This window comes from Pangasianodon hypophthalmus, chromosome 16, assembly GCF_027358585.1.
Source record: "Pangasianodon hypophthalmus isolate fPanHyp1 chromosome 16, fPanHyp1.pri, whole genome shotgun sequence".
Lineage (NCBI taxonomy): Eukaryota > Metazoa > Chordata > Actinopteri > Siluriformes > Pangasiidae > Pangasianodon > Pangasianodon hypophthalmus.
Genome location: NC_069725.1, coordinates 18,041,848 through 18,066,929, shown reverse-complemented (window position 1 = coordinate 18,066,929; position 25,082 = coordinate 18,041,848). Strand labels below are relative to the sequence as shown.

General features: G+C 37.1%; 1 protein-coding gene across 1 annotated transcript in view; it reads left to right on the top strand.

Annotated features, from left to right (window-relative positions):
• The first annotated feature begins 20,637 nt into the window (after nt 1-20,637).
• The window catches only part of kcng1 (potassium voltage-gated channel, subfamily G, member 1), a 29,644-nt gene continuing 25,199 nt past the window's right edge, over nt 20,638-25,082 (top strand). The window contains exon 1 of the mRNA XM_026920580.3: nt 20,638-20,841. The gene's annotated coding sequence lies outside the window, so the exon portion shown is untranslated. The remainder of the gene's footprint in view (nt 20,842-25,082) is intronic.

The following is a 25,082-nucleotide window of genomic DNA, read 5'->3' as shown; positions in this document are numbered from 1 at the left end:
TATGGGGAAAAATACATATGTATGTACACACTATTAGTGACACCTGCACATTTATGCAATTATTCAATCAGCCAATCATATGGCAGAAGCAGGATGCATAAACTCAGGCAAAAAAGTCAAGAGCTTCCATTAATATTCACATCAAACATTAGACTAGGGAAAAACTGTGATCTCAGTGACTCTGACCGTGGCATGGTTGTTGGTGCCAGACCTGCTGGATTGAGTGTTTTAAAAAAAACTGATAAAAAAAAAAAAAAAAAAACATTCAGTGTGCAGCAGTTCTGTGGGAGAAAATGCCTTGTTGTTGAGAGAAGTCAGAGGAGAGTGGCCAGACTGGTTTGAGATACCAGCAAGGCTACAGTAACCAGTCTTTACAACTGTGGTGAGCAGAAAAGCATCTCAGAATGCAAAACACATCAATCCTGGACACAGATGGACTACAACAACAGAAGTCAACATAGGAGTCCACTGCACTATGAGCCAGGAACACCTAAACTGGACAGTTTAGTTTTGGTGAGCTTGTGGCTGCTGTGTCTGGAGTCCAAGAGAGCATAAATGATCCTGCTCTCTGGGTGAAAAAGACTGCATTATTCTCTACCCCGACAATTCAAGTAACATGGAGGACACTTAGCGTTAGCGTGTCCTTCAGCTGCCCTGTGCCCTTCAGCTGCAGTCTAAAAAGACGCATTGTCATAGCTGCATTATGGAGGACACTAAGAGGATGCATGTGCTGTCCTCATCCTCTTTTATTGGTAGCTGTTGTAAACAAAACAAAACCAAAAAATAGTCCGTGCAAATACAAATGAAAAATGATGAAACTTTTTTAATCTGTCTACTCCTTTGAATTGTCTGTTCTTGCACATTTTTATGCATTTTCTTCTTCTAGAATCATTAATCATTGTTGTCTGGAAAAGAAATCATTCAGAAAATAGTATTGAATTTGAACTTGAATTGTACACTATGGTAGAAAACTGCATGAATTTAAAGGTTAAAGGTGCAAAACTAAAATGGTTTTAAAATGGGTAGACAAAGGGTAATGATAGTAGTAATGAAAGGACGCATGCTAAAAAAACAATTAATACATTTCAAGAATTAGTGAGCTACATCCATAGATTGCATGCAATAGTATACTATTCAGAGCAGTGAAACAGCATTTAAAGTCAGTCTTTAAAGCCCAATGCAATTCTCTAGTTTTTAGAAAACAATAAAAGGGCATAACAATATTAGCTTCAATCAACCAGTGAAACCCTGCCCCCTGCTGAGACTACATCATATGAAAGCTTAAAAAGAAAACTAAGTAGACATGAGTTCTAGCATTTGAGACAAAGCAGAGCAGTTTGTGAAGACCAGTTATTATGTGTCCATCAAAACCTTCTAACAGCATGGTGATGTTTCAGCCAAGACCTCACTCTCACCTTCATGAATCAGTCTGTCATATTTGATTGAATTCTTGGAGTCTACATTGGCTGTGGTGCTTTCGTTATTAGAAAGGAAAAAGCCTCTGTCTGCCAAGCCCAACCTGGCTACCAATATCTCTTTGTTTTTTTTTTCCTGACAAGTAGAGCATACATTGTGCAAGAAAGAGCGATAGGTATGATGAAGTGTGAAAGGAGAGTGACAGAATGGTGTGAATAACCTTGAGCCTGATAAGAAATCAAGACCTAATGGTCTGCTTTTCCCTCTCCCTCTCTCTCTCTCTCTCTCTCTCTCTCTTTCTTTCTCTCTATCTCTCTATAAATATCTCTATCTATGTAAAGCATCAGAGGAGGTTGTTTCTCTGTGGGAGATTTGTCCATCACAGATGATAGACAAAACACACCAAAGAAGTCCATTAATTCTAAAGGAGGAACAGCACAGAGTGGTTCGTTGGGCTTAACTCATCCTTTTAGCTCATATTCAGCTGGCATTCACAAGTTCAGGAACTAATACACACATGACTATCTATGAAATGATTTTCCATTGTCACAATTATTAATGTAGCTAATTAATTCTATGCCTAAATCACAGTAAAATCTAAGTCTACCCTTAATCAAAAACCCTTTTGCCTCTTTTTTTTTTAAAAATAAAAGCTCCAAAAAGCATTTTTCCTTTTAGAGACCAGCCAAATGTTAAAACTGCCTGATATTCATATCATTGTGGTTATACCATCCTTTGGTCCCCAACAAGATATAAAAGCATGCACACACACACACACACACACACACACACACACACACACACACACACTGAAACTGCTTCTGAAAAGCTCATCCCAAACTCTCAGGGTAAAATCGCACACATCATCTCAGGGCACCAGACACTTTTCCACATGAATATTGAATGTTTTGTTCAAAATGCCAAATTCCATGTTGATGATGTGGTAATATTGTGTACAGTTTGGCCTACGGACACACTTGAGTGCGTAGATGTGGTGGGATGTGGCGTTTTTGGGGAAGGAAGTGAATACAAATGGTGAGTGCTGGGAGAGTATTATTGTCTAAAAGTCATTGTGATTGATAACTTAGGTCAAACATTTCCATGGGGAACACTTCTACATCTAATTCGAGTTTTTATCCTCATATTCTTGTCTATACATTTCATTGATAAAGTAAAATGCTTGAATTTAAATAATTTAGGCCGACTCTACACTGTATGTAGTATGTTGTCACACTGGAAAATCGTGGAGAAGATCAATGTAGCCTAATAACCAATTCACACCGGAGAGGTTTCAGAAGCATGTTTTCAACTAGTCTGACATGTGCATGTCACACACAGAGTTATGCTAACATTTTAACAAATGGTTCAATCCACAGCAACTATGTCAGAGGCGCCTAAAATGCAAGTCACAATGCGTTAGTTCTACATACCAGCATTTTTGTGACTTATGTGCAACACTGAAGTGAATAAACTCAATCAAAATCCATTGAAATCACACAACCACTCTTTCAGAATACTGTGAATTTTATTTAAAATCATAATCTACAAAGATGCAAGGTGTACCAATATGTTTTGTATGGTCATGTATAACCGGAAAAGGGACGCATGCACTGTTTGTTCACTGTCTCATTTGTGTACTTACAGCTGACTCAATTTTGTCTGTCCCCAGCCTCATTGTCACATCGACATGGACATCTACTTGAGCATTATTCAGCTTGATAAAAATAAAGTGAACACATATTTTGAATGGACACTTACGTGATACATCTGGTGTGAATATGGGGTAAGTCTGAGCTGGCAAAATAGATCCGTTGTGGATTGCTCGTTTGGATGTGTATCGTTCTTAGCAATAAAAGCTGTTTCAATTTTAATCGGATTTCTTGGATTAGTAACTGTATCATGTGCATCATATTGTCTTTGATGAATGGAAATATATTCATATACCATGCTGTGGTTTGTTATGTTGTGCTTGAATAGCAGCTAAAATTCACCTGATTATGCTGTAGTTGGTGTTTTAAAATCCTGATGCCTTTGTCCGTTTTTAACTTTAGGTACCTGTCCCTCTCTGCACGTCTCTATGCTGTTTAATTCTTGACTAGAATTACTTTTATCAGCGTTCATCTGTTTCAACTCCTAACAAACCATGATGAACAAATAATACAGCATTTCTAGAGGCTAAATTCTGTATTATCAAAGACTCTAAGTTGTAAAAATAACGTGGTTACCATAAAGAGAGCTGCTTTCTGTCGGTACAGAGTGATGTTGTCATGTTGCTCGGATGTTTCACAGACAGCAATATTGCTGCGGGTGATTGTCAGTATGAGACTGTAATCAGATGGACCACAGATTGAGACTTATTTTGTGAATGTCAGATGCATGTGCTGTTCAAAGTCTGAACCACATGCCACATGGTTTTTCCACTCTCTGTCACATAGCAACAATGCTGTATCCATAGAAACAGCTTTAAACTTAAAATAAAGTGTATCTATATCTGTTTCCTCTCTTTTGCCAAACAAGATTTCTCTAATTTGGAATTGTAGGTGTTTCTGTAACTGTTTTCCTTTACGATCTAGGCAAGCGAGGAAATGCCACCTTTCAATTTAGCCCTGCTCTGAAACATCATTTGTCAATTCTACCCATATAAAAGCTGCATTGCGATATATATTCCAAAGTAATACATTCCAATTTGCAAACATTTTTCGATAAACTACATTTTTGAATGACACCTCACCATTTGAATCCCTCAGCATTTGTTCCAAATAAAACACCATCAGTCTTTGCCTTTCATAATAATCTCATGGTTTATTTGATCATTGCCATGGTTTACTCATTACTCACTCCTAGCTCAAATGAAACTCCAGTACTGAAACTCATTTGGTGAAATTACATTGTCTTGCAGATTGAGTTATTACTGTTCCTTTTGGAGGTACGTGTAATTTGTCTTCTTCTTTTTTTTTTTTTTTTTAAATCAGAAACAGAATGACTGAAAATCTTCAGGGATATGCATCACATGCCATTATGCTCACTGCTCAGCCTAAATGGTCAGTTCATATATTAATATGAACATTTCATTTTTTGGATGTATTTTCTTTTCATAGATTTTCACTTTTTAGGCTTATTAATGCTGCAGTCAGATCGTGCTACCTACAGAGTAATCAATAGTATTAATGAGGCTTTCACACTAGGCATAACGTAAAATTACAAAGGTGTTCAGCTGTGAGTAAATTATTGTCTGCCACACCACGCATCCTCACAGTACATCTAGGTTGATTCAGTGTTTTGGTGTCTGAGTCTCTCTCTCTCTCTCTCTCTCTCTCTCTCAGAAATAGTTTGAATAGAGTCATTGCTCTGACCCCTGACCCCACAGTAATGTAAGGTGAATAAGATTGCGAATGTCCATGTAGCGAGGGCAACACCGTGACATCTAACCACAACAATCAGGTTTAACCTAATTTTATTTCTTTGCAGAAGCTGCAAGTCTATAAATGTGTGAAACAGGAGTATCTAAGGAAGGTATTTAAAGTCATCCTAAACTTTATAATATATTGTTTAAAAAAATTAAATCTGTTCAGGAGAAATCATTTGAGCACACGTACTGCTTAAGGAACAAACAGGATTGCTGTGGCAGCTTTTCTGCTGTGGTGCTATGGCTTCATAAGATACCGGAGCCTTCATGTGCGACTATGTAAACCATGCAAGACCAGGGGAAGGAAAATGGCACCAGAAGAGATGGGGGAGGTTTTAATTTGCATGTTCATAGAGTGTACATTTCTTGATGAGATTAAAAGTATAGTCAGTTTTAGTGCCTTTCTGGGTTGTTTAATGACATTGGGCCATATTCAGAATACCAAAACAAGAAAGTAAAGGATAAAGGAACCTACTAATAATATGTTATTTGAAATTGTGATAAGTCCAGTGCCACTCTCTGACAATTCCAAATCTCAGGATGATGGAGGAGGAATGGTGGATCCTGACTCCATCAGTTATAATCTCAGCTAGGTCCTTGTTAACAAATTGTTTGCCCCTGTGATGTCATCAGTAGTAATGCAAGCTGAATCCATATATTTCCATGCTCTGAATTCTGTTATCATGAAAATCAGTGACCTGTGTTCAAATAAGTCTTTATACCTGCATGACTCTGTCTGAAGCTACATAACAGTCTGATCAATCTTCAACATTAGCTCCTTCTCTAGTAAGCGTTACCCTGTCAATTCTCTGTTTGCGTGCATGCAACAGATCCATATGCCTGTGTTGCAGAAAATGCGAATGGATCAAGTGACATCTATTTGATTCACGTCTACAGATACTGTATATAACATCAAGGCAGAAACTCTTGTTCCAGCTCCAAATCTGTCTAAAGCTCAAGCAAATCTTTGGGAAAGAGAGGGTCATCCCATCCTCTGTTTCTCCAAAAGACATCACTACCATTGTTGATTAGATTGAGGCAGGATGAAAGGTATATCATATTGGCTGACCAGCACCTTTGGGCACGCACATGGAGCTGCATTTCTGAAGTAAAATGAATACCCCATAACATCTAAACTACACAAGCTAAGGGCACTGTATTGTAAACACATATGATGTAAATTAATATGAAGACGTAGACGAAGATGTTACACTCCATACTACTACAATATGCATACAAGTCATTACCTGTAACTAGTCTCAATTGAGGGTAAATATTCTAGACTACAATGCGTTGTAAGTACAACATCAGTGGATTAAGGACAAACATGAGCTCATAAGTAAACAGACTTACTGGCACAACAACAATACTTACACATATAAGCTATATATTTTAAAGTGCTTATTGTCTTACTACCAAATAGTTATAGTCTCACTATGATCAAGTTAAATCAGTTCAAATGGAAAAATAAATGGAAAATAAATGCTTATAGTACGTTAGGTGTCTGACTAAACTTGGATACAGGTCCAATAGCATGCTATATATACCTTCCACTGGTGGTGGAGCTGAATCAGCTAACATTTCTGACATGCTGTTGTTTGTGCTGTTGCTGACTTTCTCTGAACTTTCTCTGAACATAAAGTGAACTGAAGTAATCAATTTTGGCTATAAGATTTGCCTCTCTTTTCTCCTTTTCTTTTTTCCTTTTTTGTCACCTCTGATGTTTTTTTAAACATCATGTCTTTCACATACTCTCATTGCCAACCGCCAAACCTGTAGCAGTAAGAGATGGCCATCTATGTCACTGTGCAATTTATAAAGTGATATTTCTATTGGTCCAAGAGACAAAACAATCAGCCAATTTCACCAATCCTATCTCTTATTTAATGTTAGACACTGAACTTCATTAGACTTCTCACTTCTCAGACAGTTACATAAACACTACTACTGAAAGACTTTTCCAATGCTCCCCAGCCAACCAGTGAGCCCCTTGTGTGCTCAGGCCCTGGGGCTTCAGGCCTAAGCCTAACCCTAAACCTGCCTATTAAGGAAACTGAAAAGTTGTTAAGTTAAGCCATTTACACAAAAACACAGATATCAAATTTTACTGATATTTGTACCTAAAATGTGACTAAAAGAAAAGTTATATAGGTAAAAATAAATACTTCGATGTATTATCTTTGCCTCAGTACATTTTGTTTAGACTGTTATGAAAGTTACCATATGGTTTAAAACATTTTGAACCACTCTGTTTAATAAATAAATTAATACAAATTTTGACTCTTGATTTTACACCAGGTGCAGCTTTAAGAATAAAACTATGTCCTGAAACTTTTCTCATTTTTCCAGGCAGTTTTTGCTGTAGGGCTGTCCAATGAGTAAAAATCATTGTATTCACATAGCCAGGAAAAAGTAAAGATTAAATTGGTTAAGCTTCAAACGCCACTGTTAGGACTGAGTCTTAGTCAACATACATTTTTTTGTATGGATTAAAAAACAGTACCGTACCCATTTCTCATGTGATATAAAGTAGCTGAGGTTGATTAGCTATCAGAGACAGATAATGCTAACATTTAGACATTTAGACTTTTAGGGATCAGAGCGGTAGAGTTTATATTTAAGTTAAAAACAAAAAAAACTTTCAGGTTTAGGTCATGCATGCTTCAGGGACAGATACAGATATGAATATTTGGAGCACTAAACAGATTCAGATACATACAGTATAGTGGCATTGCGTTAAACCCCTAGTGCACTGTCCTCTTGTTGACCCAGTGATGAGCAGCTTTGTTTGGTCACTGTTTAGGATATAGATTGATTGATTGATGCCATGCTAGAACATTACGAGGAACTGCAACCATCTTTGCTATTAATTCCACTTCATAAAAGCACTAGACGCTCTGTCTTGTGCGAATTTATTAGGTGGTGTTCAGTTCATAAGACAGAAACCTTTGCTTGGTGTAAGTTGGGTCTTAACACTAATAGTAGAATATAATAATAATGTTAAGACCCAACACAGCAAGTATACTAATATAATCTAACATTAGCATACTGCTTGTGAGAGGAGAGTAACGAGGTCAACATGCTATTGTTCCTTCAGGGGCACATAGAAGAACAGGGTCCATAGTAACAACACAGAGTCCGCTAGTCCATAGTAACAACACAGTTAACAACTCTAGATAAAAAAAAGGAGAATCAGTTCATCCTTATACTAATTGGCTTTCCGCTGCCTGCAAAGCACAAAAAAACAGCTCATAAGAGAGTCCACATTTCATTATACAGTGTCCATCTGCTGAACCATTTTTTTTTTTTGCTAAGTTAATGATATTATGTGTGCCATCCACTCCAATGCAGTAATCAGTGAAAACAGAAAAAGTATCATCTAGACTAGATTTTAGCTCAAACACATTTACTGTAGTTACACTTGTCCATTTTCACACAGCATTTTACAGTCTAATAATTCTAAAACAACATGAAATGATATTTTAGCAATGACATAATACAGTATATTGTACTGAAATATGCAAAAACTCTATATTGAATGCAAAAATCTGTATGGGAATACAGGAACCTAGATGATAGTGACTATGTGAGATGACTATCAACAGAAATAAGCAAACCTATAAAGGATTTTCCTAACAAGCAGCTTAAAATTTAATGTAGTTCACGATTCATGTTAATTTTAGGCATTCATGTTCCTTCAGGATATCCCTCTGTGGAGAACCATCCTAGGTTTATTCCCATCTCACACCTAGTGTTCCTAAATCATAAATTATGTTTGTGCCTGTCCACAATATTTTCTATTTGCAGAAATAGATATATGTTGAATGTCTACTTTCTGGCACTTAGAAAAATATGACAACTTTCACTCAAATGCTCTGTATACCATGTTTTGCACCAAATTATTTTAACAAAGCTAACCTGTACCACTACACTATTTGAATGAGATCGATATGTAATAAAGAATTTTGTTCCCCACATTCTGCCTAAAGTTTGTGCTTTTCACAACATTATTTCAAAACACAGAAAGTTTCTGTATTCTCAGTAGCCTAAAGAATTAACAGGGTAAAAAGCTTCCGCATTTTGAAAATACCTGCGTTACCGTATCACATTACTACATGACTTCCAAGCCTGATTGTGTTTGAAGAGAAGTTTCATGAACCCAGTGAGTCTAATCATATGTCATGAAAAACACAAGCTTTGAGCATGATGTGAGCAATAGAGTGAGCATTGCAACCCAGACTAGGCAGTTACTAAGGACCACCGCATATTCATGTCAGTGAACGTGGTCTTTTTTGTCCCACAGTCTTCATATTCGAACACTCACTTGTGTCCACTTGAAAGTAAAAACCTCCTGCTTATGTGACATTTGTGTTGCGCCCCCAGGATCCCAGTCCTGATGCATATTTTTAGTCTCAATCAGATGCCCTGGGAAGCTTTCTGACAAGAAGTAGTGTACCTCCTATTCATATCTGTATTTGTACCTGTTTATCTGTTTATTCTGAATGATATGTTCGTACTCGGTTACATTTCTATTACACATGGTTTTGGAAGGCAGACAAAATCACATGCGAAACTGCCCAAAGGTTGTTACATTGAGCAGAATACGTTATCATGGTGCACGGTGCCTAAATTGGATGTTTAGGCTTGCATGCCAATTTTGTAAATAATGTGTAATATTTTCACACAGAATGCTTAAAACAGGCCCAAACAGTTTACTCCATCTGGCCACAGCCAACACCCTATTTTTTCGCAGATCATATTATTTGTCTGATTGTGTCAAATAAATAAATGCCATTAATAAAAAGATATCACGCAGACCCTTTCCAGGATTGAACAGAATATCTAAAGACGTGTCCTCTCCAGCATGTCTGTATCGCTGAATAACAATATCGATGAGCCATCAGAGTTTCACCCTTTAATGCGAGTCCATCGAACAGAACATCAGACTGATTGCATTATCGAACGTATATGAGCCTCCGGTCTCATTTTAGCATCATGAGAAAAAGCAACCTGCTGGATCTTGACTGCTTCTTGACTGCTTTCTGCCACTGCGCATATCAATCTTCTTGACAAGCAAAAACTGCCACAGCTGGTTATAATTACAACCTTCCAAATCTGCAATTGCTATAGTCTCTGAGTGCTAATTGATTCTGACACGCCATTTTGTTCTGCTAAAATCCTCTCTGAATATCAAGTGCACTGTCAGCTTTGGAATTTAACAGGCACTGCATACGTTCAGACAGCAATGGTCTATTCTGGCCAGGTTCTCATTTTAATGGAAACAGTTCTTTTTGGTGCCAAACCTACAAACTAAACAAGTCACATCCCAGTGTAATAATTTCACAACACTTCATGACATTTAAAAGCGGACCAAAAGCATGGAATGATTTACGCACCAGTACTTTAGAGCCTTGTTGACATTTTCATTGACCATGATAACCTCACATTAAAAATCATGCATAAATTCATGAAAAATAAAGCCAGAGACTTTATAATTTATCTTGTTCAGTAATGATGTTTGCTTTTAAGATTGAAATGAATATTTTGTAAACCTTTTATGGCATGGTCGAGCTTAAATGACAATGTGCCACATTTATCAAGCTGGATATGAATGGATTTATTCATAAATTGTTTGTAGGAGCATTAACACAAGAAATTCGGTATTCAAGAAAATGAAAAAAATGTTCCTATCCTACTCATGCTCCTGAATGTGTGTAAGTTTATGCATAGGAACACTAACTAATGTAAGCCTCAACTAGTTTGACTTCGATTCATATAATTTGCAGAGATCACTGCATTTTTATATATAGAATATAGTGTTGAGTTTAAATTCTTATTTTTATTACGTTTACAGCATTTAGCAGACGGCCTTATCCAGAGCGACTTATAGAAGTGCTTTGTAGTGTCTATCAAAAACACATCCTCATTCTAGTTCACTATGACAGGAACTAAGAATACCACCAGGAAATTTTTGTGAAAACCAGTTGTACTGTTTACTGTTTAATCTTGCCTAGGCTTTCTTCCTGCAAAGACCATGTTGTGTAAGGAGCCAGTTCAACAAATGTGGTGGTGAAAACAGTCAGCCTGCTTAAAGATGTCCACATCCTTGCTAGCTAAGTGTAATTTCATCACAGTAACATCCTCTAATGAGAACGAAATGCCCAAACTTTCTCAAAGGCTCTTTTCGAATTGTGCTTTGTGTGACCTAATGATGAGTACGCCTCTGGCAGAAGACCACATTATTATGGAGGCCAAGTTCCCTGTGTGCTCTTTATTTCTGCATGCTCAAAAATGTCACTGGAGATGAGAAGGCAGAGCACCCACCTCTCCCAACACAACACGATCATTCTTTCAAATTTTTTCTCCACTGCTGACAATATGTGGCTCATATGGACACAGTATTCACTCACCTCTAATGAAAGAAAGAAAACAGAGTGTATATATATTGCATATTGAATGAAGACCTAATTAGGTAATGTGACTCTACCATATCTTTATATCCCGTTTCCCCAACATTAGCCTTGTTGATATTCTACAGTATCTCAGGAAATGATAGTTCACGCTAGGTGCCTGAATAAAGGCAAATTCAATTTATTCAAGCTGCACATGACAGGCTGATTGTGTGTAGCCGTCAGAGGCAGCATTTCAGGAAATGTCTGTGAAACAAGCAGCACAAGGTTGTGTGTATCCCACAGTGCTGATTTCTAACAAAGGTAACATTGCACCACCTGAATGCATCCTCAGTGTTCCTGACTTAAACTTCCAAGAGGTCCAAATAAAAGTGAATCAAGCAATAATGTAAATTAAAATGTACTCCTATACTGAAAAGGTTTGCATGATGCTTGTAATTGTACTGGTATCTAAATGAGGTACTTTTTGAGATAGTGGAGATGTTTGGACAAAAACATTCTATAAATGAATCAATCCCTTCTTTTAAAAAATGTATCCCTGATTTTTCTCCCTAATTTAACTTTGTTAATTCCCACCCACTAGCCAGCTCTCCCCTATCAAGTGATATCTACCAATCCATGGGTGAAGGCTAACATGCACTTCCTTTGAGACATGTGAAGCCTCTTTTTTTGAAAGATGTGTCATGGGGCAGCGTAACACACTCAGAGGAAAGCATTATCCGGTCTCTTCCGCATACGTGAGCTCACAGACATTCATGATATGCTAGTGTCACTGTCACATTGACATCAGCCATGACCTCAGAGAAACCATTGTTGCTGCTTATCAATCTGGGAAGGGTTATAAGGCCATCTCCAAACAATTTGAAATTCACCATTCTAGAGTGAGAAGGATTGTTTACAAATGGAGAGTTGCCAATCTTCACAGGAGTGGGCGGCCCAGCAAATTCAGTCCAAAGTCAGAACGTTTAATCCTCAGATATAAAGAAAAACCCAAGAGCTACATCATGTGACCTACAGGCCTCTGTAAGCACATTAAATGTTTATATTCATGACAGAGTGGCTAGGAAAATGCCCCTTCTCTCCAAAATGAACATGGCAGCACAACTTAGGTTTGCAAAATTGCATCTGAACAAACCACAAAAGTTCTGGAACGATATCCTTTGGACTGATGAGAACACTGTGGAGATGTTTGATCATCATTCACAGTGCCATGTTTAGCATATCAACACAAACACCTCATACCATCTGTCAGGCATGGTGGTGGAGGTTTGATAAGTTGGGCTTGTTTTGCAGTTACAGGACCTGAGAAACTTGCAGTCATTGAGACAACAATGTACTCCGCATACCAGAATATCCTTGAGACAAATGTGAGGCCATCTGTCCAGCAGCTTAAGCTGGGTGGAAAATGGTCATGCAACAGGACAGTGATCCCAAGCACATCAGCAAATCAAAATCTGAAAAAATCAAGGTATTGGAATGGCCAAGTCAAAGTCCAGACCTCAACTCCATTGAGATGCTGTGGTGGGATGTTAAGTGAGCTATGTATAAATTAATTCCCTCAAACATCAATAAACTGAAGCAATGTTTTAAAGAAGAGTGGGCCAAAATTTCTCCAAAATGTTGTGAGAGACTGATAAACTCCTACAGAAAAAGTTTACTTCAAGTTATTGTTGCTAACGGTGAATTATAGGCTGTACTTATTTTGTCCCACCTTGTTTCTGAAAGTTGGTTTACTTTTTTGAAAAAAAATTACTACATATTGAAATTTTTTTTGTCGTCATCTGAGGTTATTTGTTTGTTTATAGAAGTTGGTTTAGGCTCTGATAAATAAAAGCATAGAATTGAAGCAGGCTTTGTTCCATGACTGTATATACAACCATTATTTATTTAGTTATTTACTGCTATTCTTAAAATCATTTGACTCTCGTTTATGTAAAGAATTTGTGTACTTACTGTATATCATCTCTAGGGTCCCTGGAGGACTAGTGGTTAGGCCTTGGCTCTCTCACTGCCATGGCCCGGGTTTGATTCTCGGCCAGGGAACCAACCCCAGGCACTGGTGATGCATGAGACAGTGCACTTCCAGTGCTGGTCCCAAGCCCGGATAAAATTGGGGAAGGTTGCATCAGGAAGGGAATCCGGTGTAACAATTGTGCCAAATCAAATATGCGGACCAATGATCCGCTGTGGCAACCCCTAACAAAGAACAACAACAACTGTATATCATCTCTGACGAACAGTAACACAGAAAAATAAATAAGTAAATGCATTCCAAAAGAAAGGACATAGCCCAATGATCACTGTGAAAATGTGTTTAATAGAGCCTAAACTGAGAAATCATTGGAGTTGAGACAGACCCCTCAGCGAGCATCCTGCCACATCTATCATGATGGATCAATACTTACTGAGAAAGGAAATCCTTTCACTGCGTGCGTTCAAAGTGAAATATCGACATGTTCACATGTATATCAAAATAATACTGAACGAACTTGTTGCTTTTGTTTTTAAGTTAAAAAAGATGTTCTGTAATATGCTGTTCAAATGGGGAAAAAAAAAGCTCTTACCTTATATGAATATGATTTTTTTCACAGAAGTTGTTTATCCGGGAAGGAGTTTTAAAATCAGAGACTGTGCATCCTATTAGATGACATTCAACATATTTATTTAACATTTCATTTAACATAATCTTTATTTAACTTTATAATACCATGTTTCACCTGAGGACATGTTGTTCTAGAGAGAGGAAGGCCTTAGGAGGTGTGCATCTGTGCTGATATAATTAAATTGTGTCTTGTTGCAAGATCAGCTGAATACCAAGAATGAAGGCTAGGAAACGAGTATTTAAATCCAGACATAATGCAAAAAGAGCCATGAAATTTGGCACATTATGCATATTTTTCAGGAAAAAAAACATAAACTTCCCATTTTAACCACCCTTTCCATGTTATCATGTTTCGTCCAGCACGTACAGTCTGGCGTCAGGATTTCAAACATTTCAAACATCATGCCACTGGACAGCTGGCGAGGAAATTTTAGAAAAAAAAAAAACCATAACTGTCCATCCAACAAAAATTTCTGATGGACTTACAAAAGTTTCAGAAACAACGTTTTTCATCATACTGATTACGTACGTTGATCCCCCTTAAAATGCATAGCAAGTTCCCAAAACAGCTCATTTGCATTTAGTGACACCCACAAAACTCCATAAAAGGTCAAGCGCACAGAGTGTTGGAAACACACATGATGAAAGAAACAGTGAAAGAAAAGGCAGAAAGGCCAAAGTGGAAGTTGATCCACTTCTTTAATAATATAAAAAAAATTATATTAAAAAACTATTTAGCGGTGGAACAGCACCTGAAAAGGTCAAACTCTAGAGACAAATTACAGCAAAGGTGAAATAGGTGTGAATTAAGTGAGGTGACAAAAAAATGGTGTGACATGATAACAAAGGAGAAAAAAGATCAAACTGTACCAGGTGATCATATGCACCAAGCACATCACACAGGGAAACTGCTATTTTAAAACTGATTTAATGGAAGACATGCTGAATATAAAGTGTTAAAAGAAGATGCTGTGGGAATCGGAACCATTTCATAAGTCAGCTTTTACTCTCAGGAAAAAAAAGTCATACCAGTTTTTAAACATCCTTTCCACCATAACCCTGACCTGCGCTAAATCTTCTGTCAGTTGAGGCCATTTAGGGCTTACGGCTATGTGCAGACAGACCAGTTTATACAGCGGCATTTCGTTTGTCATAAGAATATGACTTGTTTTATTTGTCTGGGTTTGTGTTTCTTTATTTTTCATATTTTTAATTAATGCCAATAATATAAAAACATAAATTTTGTACTGGTTTGGTGAAATATATTTATGGTTTCTTAAATTTAAGCTGTCAAAATATGGTATAGACTGTTAGTATATGTATAGACATATTTATGGTTCAAATAGATCAGGACAGGATGGAATTTAACCTGGAGCAGGTATGAATACATGTACAAATGTGTGTTTATGGTGTTCAGCAATGAACTGTCCCATCAAAAGTGTATTTCTGCCTTGTGCCCAGTATTCCCAGCATATAGGCTCCAGATCCACCACGACCCTGATCACGATAAAGTGGTTACTGAAGATGAATGAAATAATAATAATAATAATAATAATAATAATAATAATAATAATTATTATTATTATTATAATGATGCTATCTAATCTTTTGCTAAAGTAATCATCATTAGGTTGGAATAGTAACATGAGAGACCCTGATTAATATTAATTGCAGCTCTCCCATTGGTTCTTGATATAAAATAATGGTACAAAAATAAAACAGACTAAACAAAGTGAGATATGTGATTGCACTAGCACTTAAATTAGGAAAGATTTCCTCCTTGCCATGAGTTTCACCTTGTAAACGTGACATGCATTTAATTCAGTTCAATCACTCTGACGGCAGGTGGTTGAACTCTGTATAGTGCTGGAGAGCCGATTAGCCATGTTGCCTGAACCCTCTAGCACCTTCATTGATTTCTTCACGAAAAAGCCCATCAAAGGCAGCACGAGGCTCTGCTCCCTGCAGGACCATATCTGTCACACGCTGAATATCAGCATATGCAGCTTGCCCTGCTGCATAACAGCCACAAACGTCTCTGCTTCCCTCCAGTCACTCATGCCTGCACAGAAAATCATGTATGCTGTATCAATATTTACATGATAATTCAGGACCATCGTCATCTGTCTTAAATGTATTTTAAACAGAATCATTTAGTTCAAACATTGATGTAGTAAATATTAGGAGAGTACATTTTTGGGAGGTGGGCTTAAGTACACAGTTTACATCTAAAGATTACTGCTCAGGCTTCTGAGTTTGCATCTGCATCTATGCCCAAGTATTTCCCTTGATGCAGACACCCTAATTAAGTGAAAGCCGCTTCAAATGAATATACTACACGTTTGTTGCCAAGTTTATTAAACCAACATAATGATGATTTCTGTTGTGACTGTGCTTCTGAACAGTAGTTAACCATGCTTAATGTCATACACAATGCAGAATTACAAATCTAATATTTTTTTCTGGGTTAATAACAACTACTCTTTACTTGGTATTGTTTTTGGGTATTTCTAATGTGTGTCTGATATGAAGAAAACATCAGACCTTATAAACTTCATCAAAACCTATATATGTTTGATGCTGTATCTAATGTGGTTTGATTCCCTTAATACTTTAATCCCTTGATTTCCCTTAAATGTTGTATTAGTACATTAATGTAATGAGCGCTGGTGTTTAGAATCACAACTTTTTGTTGCATTTTCAGTCAGCGCTGCAATCAGACGCATATTAATCAATAGCTAGTTTCTTCATTCATCTCCTATATGGATTGTCACTCCTTTCACATAATTGCCTAACCCTGCAGGAACATCTGTGTAATGAGTTATGACTTGTTTTAAATAACGCTTTAATTTTTAAACATTTAAAGCATCTAAGTTGCCTCACAAAGATCCAGCAAGTAAGGAATAAAATACAAAGAGGTGAGCTGTTACAGGAAATGCAAAGAGGTGAGCTGTTATAGGAAATACAAAGAGGTGAGCTGTTACAGGAAATGCAAAGAGGTGAGCTGTTATAGGAAATACAAAGAGGTGAGCTGTTATAGGAAAATAAACAACACTGAGGTGGTGATGCAGTGGTGGAGTTACTGTTACCACCCTGAAGGTGATTAATTTCCAATAACAGCATGACCAAAACTGTTAATGTCTCTTATATCACAGCAATTTGGCAACAATTACAATTTTTAATTTACTAATAAATGACACATCTTCATTTTTAACAGTTTATAGTTACATTTAATGTTGTGGAACATCCGCAACACAAATTTAAGTCATGTTATCACATATATTATTAACAGTACTTCTCTCACCAGCCTCTCTTTTTAATCTCAAGACAAAAATTGAAGCTTGTCTTGTTACTGAGAACGGTCCTGAACACCTGAACACTGGGAACTATATTTATTATTAGCCTTAGATTGCAGAGCATCTGCCATACAAGCCCCTGTGAATGAGCTGTTACAATACAGTATGTAGGAACAATAATGTATTGGAATGAGCACATCAGTATAAACCTGTTATTACTGCACTATTGTCAGGGCTGCTGTAATAGAAAATTAATCAACACGTTCTGACCAATTAGAGAACTGAACCGTGCTGTGGTATAAAGTAGGCTATTATAATTAATGTATTAATGACAGAAAACTTCATTACCAAATGACAAAGAATTATAATTACAGTCATAAATCATTGTGATTATGGACTTAAATATTAAGAAAGTAGTACCGAATAGTTCTACAGTCTTTCTCATGTTTATAGACTGATTGTGTAGTTGATGGCATGCTTCCTTGGAAAGGAATATTTAACCGCATTTCATATAAAAGCAATTCATAAAGTTACTCTAGATGATGGTGTTGGGAAATGGTTCTCACTCCCACTCATGTGAGTCCTTGATTACTGACACAGAGAGTCATCTGTGTAAAGTAGTGTCAACTCCAGAGAGCACATTGCATTTATCTGACTTGAACATGCCTGATTCAGCTCATCAGCTAATTGTCAAGCACCTGAGTAGTAACAACTTACATAGGAACTTGTATGGTGGACAATCTCCATAATCTAAGGCTAATAATAAACAGATTTTAAAACAATGAGTTGTTATTTAACAAAGACCTGTCATTGATATCGAGAAACCTTCTGTAATGAGATGTTTGTTTAACAGTTATGGAAGGAGTCTCCAGTGCCATTGCTTTGTAACGGTCCGTTTGTTTTCAGCCACAGGAAGGTTTACGTGTTGCAGTGTCTTGGTAACATGAAAAACTTTGTTTTTTGTTTTTTGTTATTTTACTTATTAAAATTAATTAGAGAGAGGCTGCTTATAGCTGCTATATGGTAAATGGCTGTTCAACAATATTAAATGTAACAATAAATGGTTAAAAGTGCAATGTGTCTTTCAGTAATAAATTAAAAATTGTAATTGGTGTAATTCCAAATTGCTTTGGTATTAGAGGAATAAAGCCGAATCAGGAAACAGCAGAGTCAGGAAACTGTTTAAACCACCCACTTGCCCATGTCAGTAAATGTACTTCCCATATTTTGTGCAGTCATGAATAAGAATGAAAACAAGAATACAGCAAACACTATTTGAACAAATGTCATGAATGCTCACATGACATTCTGTGTTTGTAAAAGAACCGTTATGAATTTTGGAGGTCTTCTGGAATATGAGGCTAATCAAAATTCTGTGATTTGCTCGAGACATATTAGACATATCAGAGAACAAACTCTTGTGAGGCAGTCATTTATAAAAGGGCATGACATTTACGTGGAATCAGTGAATGCATGATAACGAGATGTTGCTTTCCGTCTCAAGATCCTCTAGTGGTTCTGGACCCAATTTCAGTCCCCAGGGGCGTTGGACTACTGTCAGCACAGCACTTCCGTACTTTAATCATGCAGCCATCATGCTGCAGGAACAATATGTTCTCTGCTTGTGATTCAGTTCAAAACACATTTCTGTATTTTCTGCTGAAAATGCTAAAAATTTGGCATTGCAACACAGTTATAAAATTGCGTAATAGAGGAAATGAGATTGTTGTGTGATTGTTAGCTGTTGGCCTCCACATGAACTTGTGGAGGTATTTTTAGGGCAGGAAGAGTAAAAGGGCTTCCTTATGTTTCCTTGATGTTTCAGTTCTCATTCAGTAAATTGGGTTTTTTCACATCAGTAGCTGGAAAGTGAGAGCTTCGCTTTGCATATCAATAACTGCAGATTAATTTCAGACTGAATAGGAAGTAAATCCCCACATGGTACAGAATAAAAAATAGCGGTTAACAATTAAAATATATACATTTAGCCTTAATCTTCCACATCTCCATTTTTATTCTATGAACAAGATAAACCATTTTCAGTAGAGCTGAAAAGTCAGCCTTTAATGTATTTTTTTTTTTTTCAGGTAATATTGAAAGTCTAGTTAACCCTAATTAGCTTTCGAGGTCCACCTTCTTAAGGCATGCAAACACAGTTTTAAGCAACTGGGTCAATAGAAAATAAAGGCAGCTAATGCAGACCATGCTGCGTTTCTGAGATAATGCCTGGTGGCAAATTGCTGTACGTGCTGAGCATACAAAAGATTACTGAGTTACTCAGTATTGTCATTCCAGTGTCACTAACTGCTTTTCAAGAAGAGCGATAATGTCATCTATTAAACAAAGTACAGTTTGCATGTTATTAGATATGGTTTGACAAAGATTGATACACTGGCTGAAAATTCAGTTTGAAAATTGTTGGAGTTTAAAAAGCATTAAAGAAAAACATGAAAGACTTGAATATTAATCTTTATAATTAACATGCGGTCTTCAGTGGCATCCAAGATTTATTTTGTAATGAATTTCTAATTGACTTTTTTAGTTTAATCTTCTGTCATCAACTTGTTTGTGATGAAATAGCTATCTTTGCTATTTGTTACTTTGACTAATGGTTTCCTACATTACCCACAGCTACCTGCTGATAGTGGAACCAGTGGAATTTAGCCCTTGCTTCGTCTATGCCTAAGAACAGCGATACAGCTGCGCATAAGTCCTCCTCATCTGTACAGCTGCATTGCATTCTGGAACTTTGAGTCCAGCTTTTCTGTCTCCACTAATTCTATACTAGATTTATCATTGTGATATGATTATGAAAGTTGCTGGAAAAGCGAGAAAAGAAGTTATTGATCTTTTGTACTTAGGCGCCATTAGTGAAACCTGTTTGATATCATTGAAATATTTTCTCCTATTAAACACATTGTAACTATGCTGGCAATATCCTCATGTAATGTCAGTGTAGCAGACAACCACTAACGTCTCAAAGGAATAACAAAAGTTCAGCACCAGCAGCAAATTATCATCAGAATCACTAAGCATATCAAAAATAGTTGAATATAAACATCTTTCAAGGTGGCGTTTTCTTTAAGGTAAGTTAAACTTAACTCTTTAGCCAACATATATAAACTATACCTGCTTGTTAAACTATACCTAATAGCTTTTCCTTTACACTACAGTAATTCAAGCTCATAGAGCTTCCTTTCCCATCATATAACCTATGTAAGGGGAGATGTCTTGAAATGATGGAGGAAAGCATGAATGGGTGAGCAGCAAATTCACCTTATCTACCATCAAGAGAACAATCCATATGGCAACATATACTAACCTGCCGCTCAACCCCTCCAGCCATGATTATCCCAGTTTGACAGGGGGAATCCTCCTGTAGCTACAGCCTGGTTGCTATGGATTTCTCTCAAAAGCTCTTAGAATAATGGCACATCCCACCTCTGATGTCAGAGCTGTTGATGTGTGTGTGTGAGAGAGTGAGTGAGCGAGGGAGGGGAGCTGTAGCCTGTTGCTTATGTTCCTCAGATGTGCCGCTAGCACTCACTGAACAACACAGTCGAAGTGGAGTTGAAGCTCTGAGCAGCAGCTCGCACTTCTCCTTCTCTTCTCCTTGTGACCTTTATCTTCTCTCATCTGACCTCCATCTTTTCTCAAATATATAAACATGATGAACACATCCGGCTGCAGACAAACCGGATCAACCCTGTGGTAAGTGCATTCAAGTCTTGTGTCCTTTCTCGTGGGTTTGGTTTCAGTTTCTTCAACTGCAACAAAATTGCATGTGTACTTCAGATAAGCGGGAAAGGGGTGGACACTTTGGCGGATTTAAAGTAACTGGAATTGTCTCAGTGTTCAGTATTGTTTTCTTGTGCAGTATATTGGTAAATTGTTGTTGTAATTTCATCTGTGTTTACAAACTCGTAATCTAGATACTGTGTTACAGAGTCAGTAAAATTATGAGTCTGACAAGACAATCCTCTATTTACAAAAAAAATATGAGATCTGTAACTTCATCTGATTCTGATGAAGAACATCATATTCTAGTGAATATGAGCAGACAATTATCTGAGAACTGTATTCTCCCATGTAATATAATTCATGGATTAATTAAATCATAAATTTCAAAATCTATAACCAGTGTCAAAAAAATAAAGTATTTTATCTATGTATATATACACACTCACAGGCCATATTAATAGGAACACATTTATACCAGCTCATTCATGCAATTATCCAATCAGCCAAACATGTAGCAGCACAGCAGTACACAAAATCATGGAGATAAAGGTCAAGAGCTTTGGTTAATGTTCAGATCAAACATAATAATGGGAAAATGTGATCTCAGTGAATTTGACTGTAGCATGGTTGTTGGTACCAGATGAGCTGGGTTGAGTATTTTAGAAACTGCTGATCTCCAGGCACAACAGTGTATATAATTGATACGTTTAAATGGCGCAAAAGTGGTGTTCAGAACTGCTACTCACTGGATGTTTTTTGTTTTTCTCACCATTCTGTGTAAGACACTGCTGTGTGTGAAAATCCCAGGAGATCAGCAGTTTCTGAAATACTCAAACCAGCCCATCTGGTTACAACAACCATGCCACGATTAAAGTAACTGAGATCACATTTTTTCTCCCATTATGATGTTTGATGTGAACATTAACTGAAGCTCTTGACCTGCAGTTGCATTTGCTGCTGCTACCTGATTGGCTGATCAGATAATTGCATAAATGAGCAGGGATGCAGGTGTTCCTATTAAAGTGGCCGGTGAGTGTATACACTTTTGTACACTTTTGTATCATAAAATGTATGGTGCTATCACACCATATACTTATGCAATAACCATCTTGCACACTACAAAAAGTGTACAAAAATACCATATGGATGTGATTAATATTAGACATTTGTTGCAGATGGTGGTGTAGATGTTCTTGTATGACATCATTATGACTCACATTTATGATAAGATTGATTTGATGAAAAGCCTCACATTTCACTAGAAGAAAAAAATACATTTGTTCTGCCTCATTAGTTATTTATGAATTTTTTTTTATGATGGTGTGGTTGCCTATGAGACAAGTCTTCTCCTTGATAAACTGCCTTTAGAAATAATACAAGTTTATAAGATAAATCAATACTACATCATTAGGCAAGACCACTTTTGTGAGTTGATACATGGCTGAAGTTTTTGAAAATTTGAAAACCAGTAAACTTTGCTGTTCTGCCTGAGAGACTGAAGTATCGATGAGGTTTAGTCATTAGGAAAAATTGTGCTTGAGGAAGAGTATGATTTTCTGTCGCAGACGAAAAGATTTCTGCAGTCACACACTTCTGAGATCCATCCATTGTTCAGAGGCATAGAGTCAGGAATTATATTCAATCAAAGTGGCAGAATAATGTTTATTCAACACCGGTTAACATTGTTATATTGCAGGAGTGTCAGACTCCAGTCCTCGAGGGCCACCACACTGCCGAATGGATTATTCCCCCTCATTTATCATATTCCAATCAGTCAGTTTTAAAAGTTTAAGTCTTTCCTGGGCTGTATTTTGGGTTTTCGAAGAGGTAAAGCATAATTTACTGTATGGAGCATGAATCTCCTTGTTCCATTGCAAACATTGCAAATGTTGCAAATGTATTCCTCATGTTTTGCATATACATTCCTAGTTTGAATGCTTGGCATTAGCGTTATACAGAAGTGATCAAATGAAGTTAACTTCATGTTGTGTCTGGTTAAATGGACATCATTCAGAACAGAAAGTGTCTAAATCTCTCACGAGGTGGCTCTGAATCTTTAGGCATAAGTCACTTTTATCTAAATGCACTACATAATTACTTTTTCTTGGCAGGCATAGTGTCTGAGTGTGAAGCAACTCACACTGTGAATGAATGGAAATTTTCCGAATGTTCTCTCCCTACATGCGAAGGGTCATCAGTGCTGCCCATCAGTAAAAGAGACAGCTTCTGTATATAATAAGCTAGTAGCTATACATTAATCGGAGGAGGTATAGCACTTTGAGGGGCATCAGTCTGAACCATTCCACCCCCCTCGAGTGCAGTGTTGGCATAACATAGCAATAGCTTTAATGGCTAGCTTGCGGGTGGGAAAGATTCCCATTTGCATATCATGAATTTCAAGTATGGAAATAAGTAAGATGAAAATGAGTTTAGCCCAAATGGAGGGAAGCGTTTGTATCCATAGCATCCTGTGCACACTTGTATCCTGTGCAAACTTTCTCTAGTTCACTATCAGAGGAAGAAAGAGAATGAATCTGTCAGAGTATTGATCAATGATTAGGGATTAGGTTTCCACAAACAAAAAAAGGTCGAATTTGAACCCACAAATCTACATACATACATACATACATACATACATACGTACATACATACATACATACATGTGCTGCATAGCTGAAGAATCGATGCACTTTAGGTATGGATATTCAGACTGAAAATGGTCCATTTGTAATAGTTATCATAATATTATGGTCAGTTTAAAGGAAAACTCACCTGAAACAAGAAATCTGAAACACATTAAATGTGTTTAGGCTATATTTGTGTGGTTTGGTGATTCTGTTGCTAATTTGATGGCTGCTATTTTTATTATTCCTGTGGGACGTTAGCAGCTGTGTGCCACACTGACATCTCAGTGGCAGCTTGTCCTTAGGTGCAGGTAGGCCAGAGCCCAACCATATACAATATATCAACCATTTAACAAATTCTAATCTTCATAAAGTCCTCATTCACAACTCCATATATGCTAAAAAAAAATCAGTTAAAAAACGAATTACCTATTTGAGTGACCAATTCTTTTATGTTGCTGTTTGACAGATATAAGCTGAAGTTCCATTGCTTTGCTCACCTTTCATAGGGCAGCATGCTCAGCACCCTTCATAGCTCTGTACACCTGAATGACCTTGCACCTAGTGGTCAAAAAGGAGAACTACAACAAGCGAAAGTAAAGGCCCATGGGGCAAGAATCATGCTGCCCCATGCTTGTTCTATGCATGTTTTGTTTATGCAGACTGGACGGTTAATGATATTACATATGTTTTCGTCTCATGCACTGGGCCAGTGGTGACAGGAAACACACCTGCTATGTGAACACAGAATTTCTTTTTCAAAAAAATCAATTTTTGAAATTAATCAAAATGAACACTGCCATCATTTTAGTCTGTAATTTTCAATCCTTGAGTAGAAAGGATGTGATTAATCTGCAGTTATCTAGCTAGATATGTAAGTAGCTAGTTTGTTAGTGTGGTTTTAGAATGCAATTATCAGCAATCGGAACCCATCATAATTGCACCAATAGCTTATAAAATTATAACGTCTGTTTTCAATAAATCAATGATTGGCAAATTTGTGCAACTGAAAAACAGTTTGTTCAAGATTGTTAAAGTATTGTTGCCTCTCAACCTCCTAGTTTGGGTTTACTCTAAAATTTCATTAGATATTAGCATACATCAAGTGTGATAGTTTCTCAAGTCTCTCTTAATTTTGCTTGAGGCCATGTCGTTATGAATGTTGTCCTGCCCCACCAAAATCTACAATGATGAGCTGCTCCCGTTGCTAGCACAGTTACAGTGGTGTTTAATAGGAGAAAATATTTCAGTAGTCTCAAACAAAAGGGATAAAATTCAGAGAGTTATGGCAGACACACTGCTCAGCTGGTTAGTGATCTATGAGATGACGAGCACAGTAGCATGAGAGTTGCTTCTCTGGAAGCTTATCTGTTAGCGCAGAGTGAGCAAGGACTAACTTCTGCTTTCAACTTAACTTGGAAGTGGGAAGTCTGAACTCGGAATTCTCATTTTGAGCACAATGCATTTGAGCTACAAAGTGGGAAAATCATGGACATCTCCATGTTTAGCAACAAGCTAGCCAACGAACATTACTGACCATAAGTAAATACTATTATAAACTCAATTAAAGTAATGAAGTTTATTTAC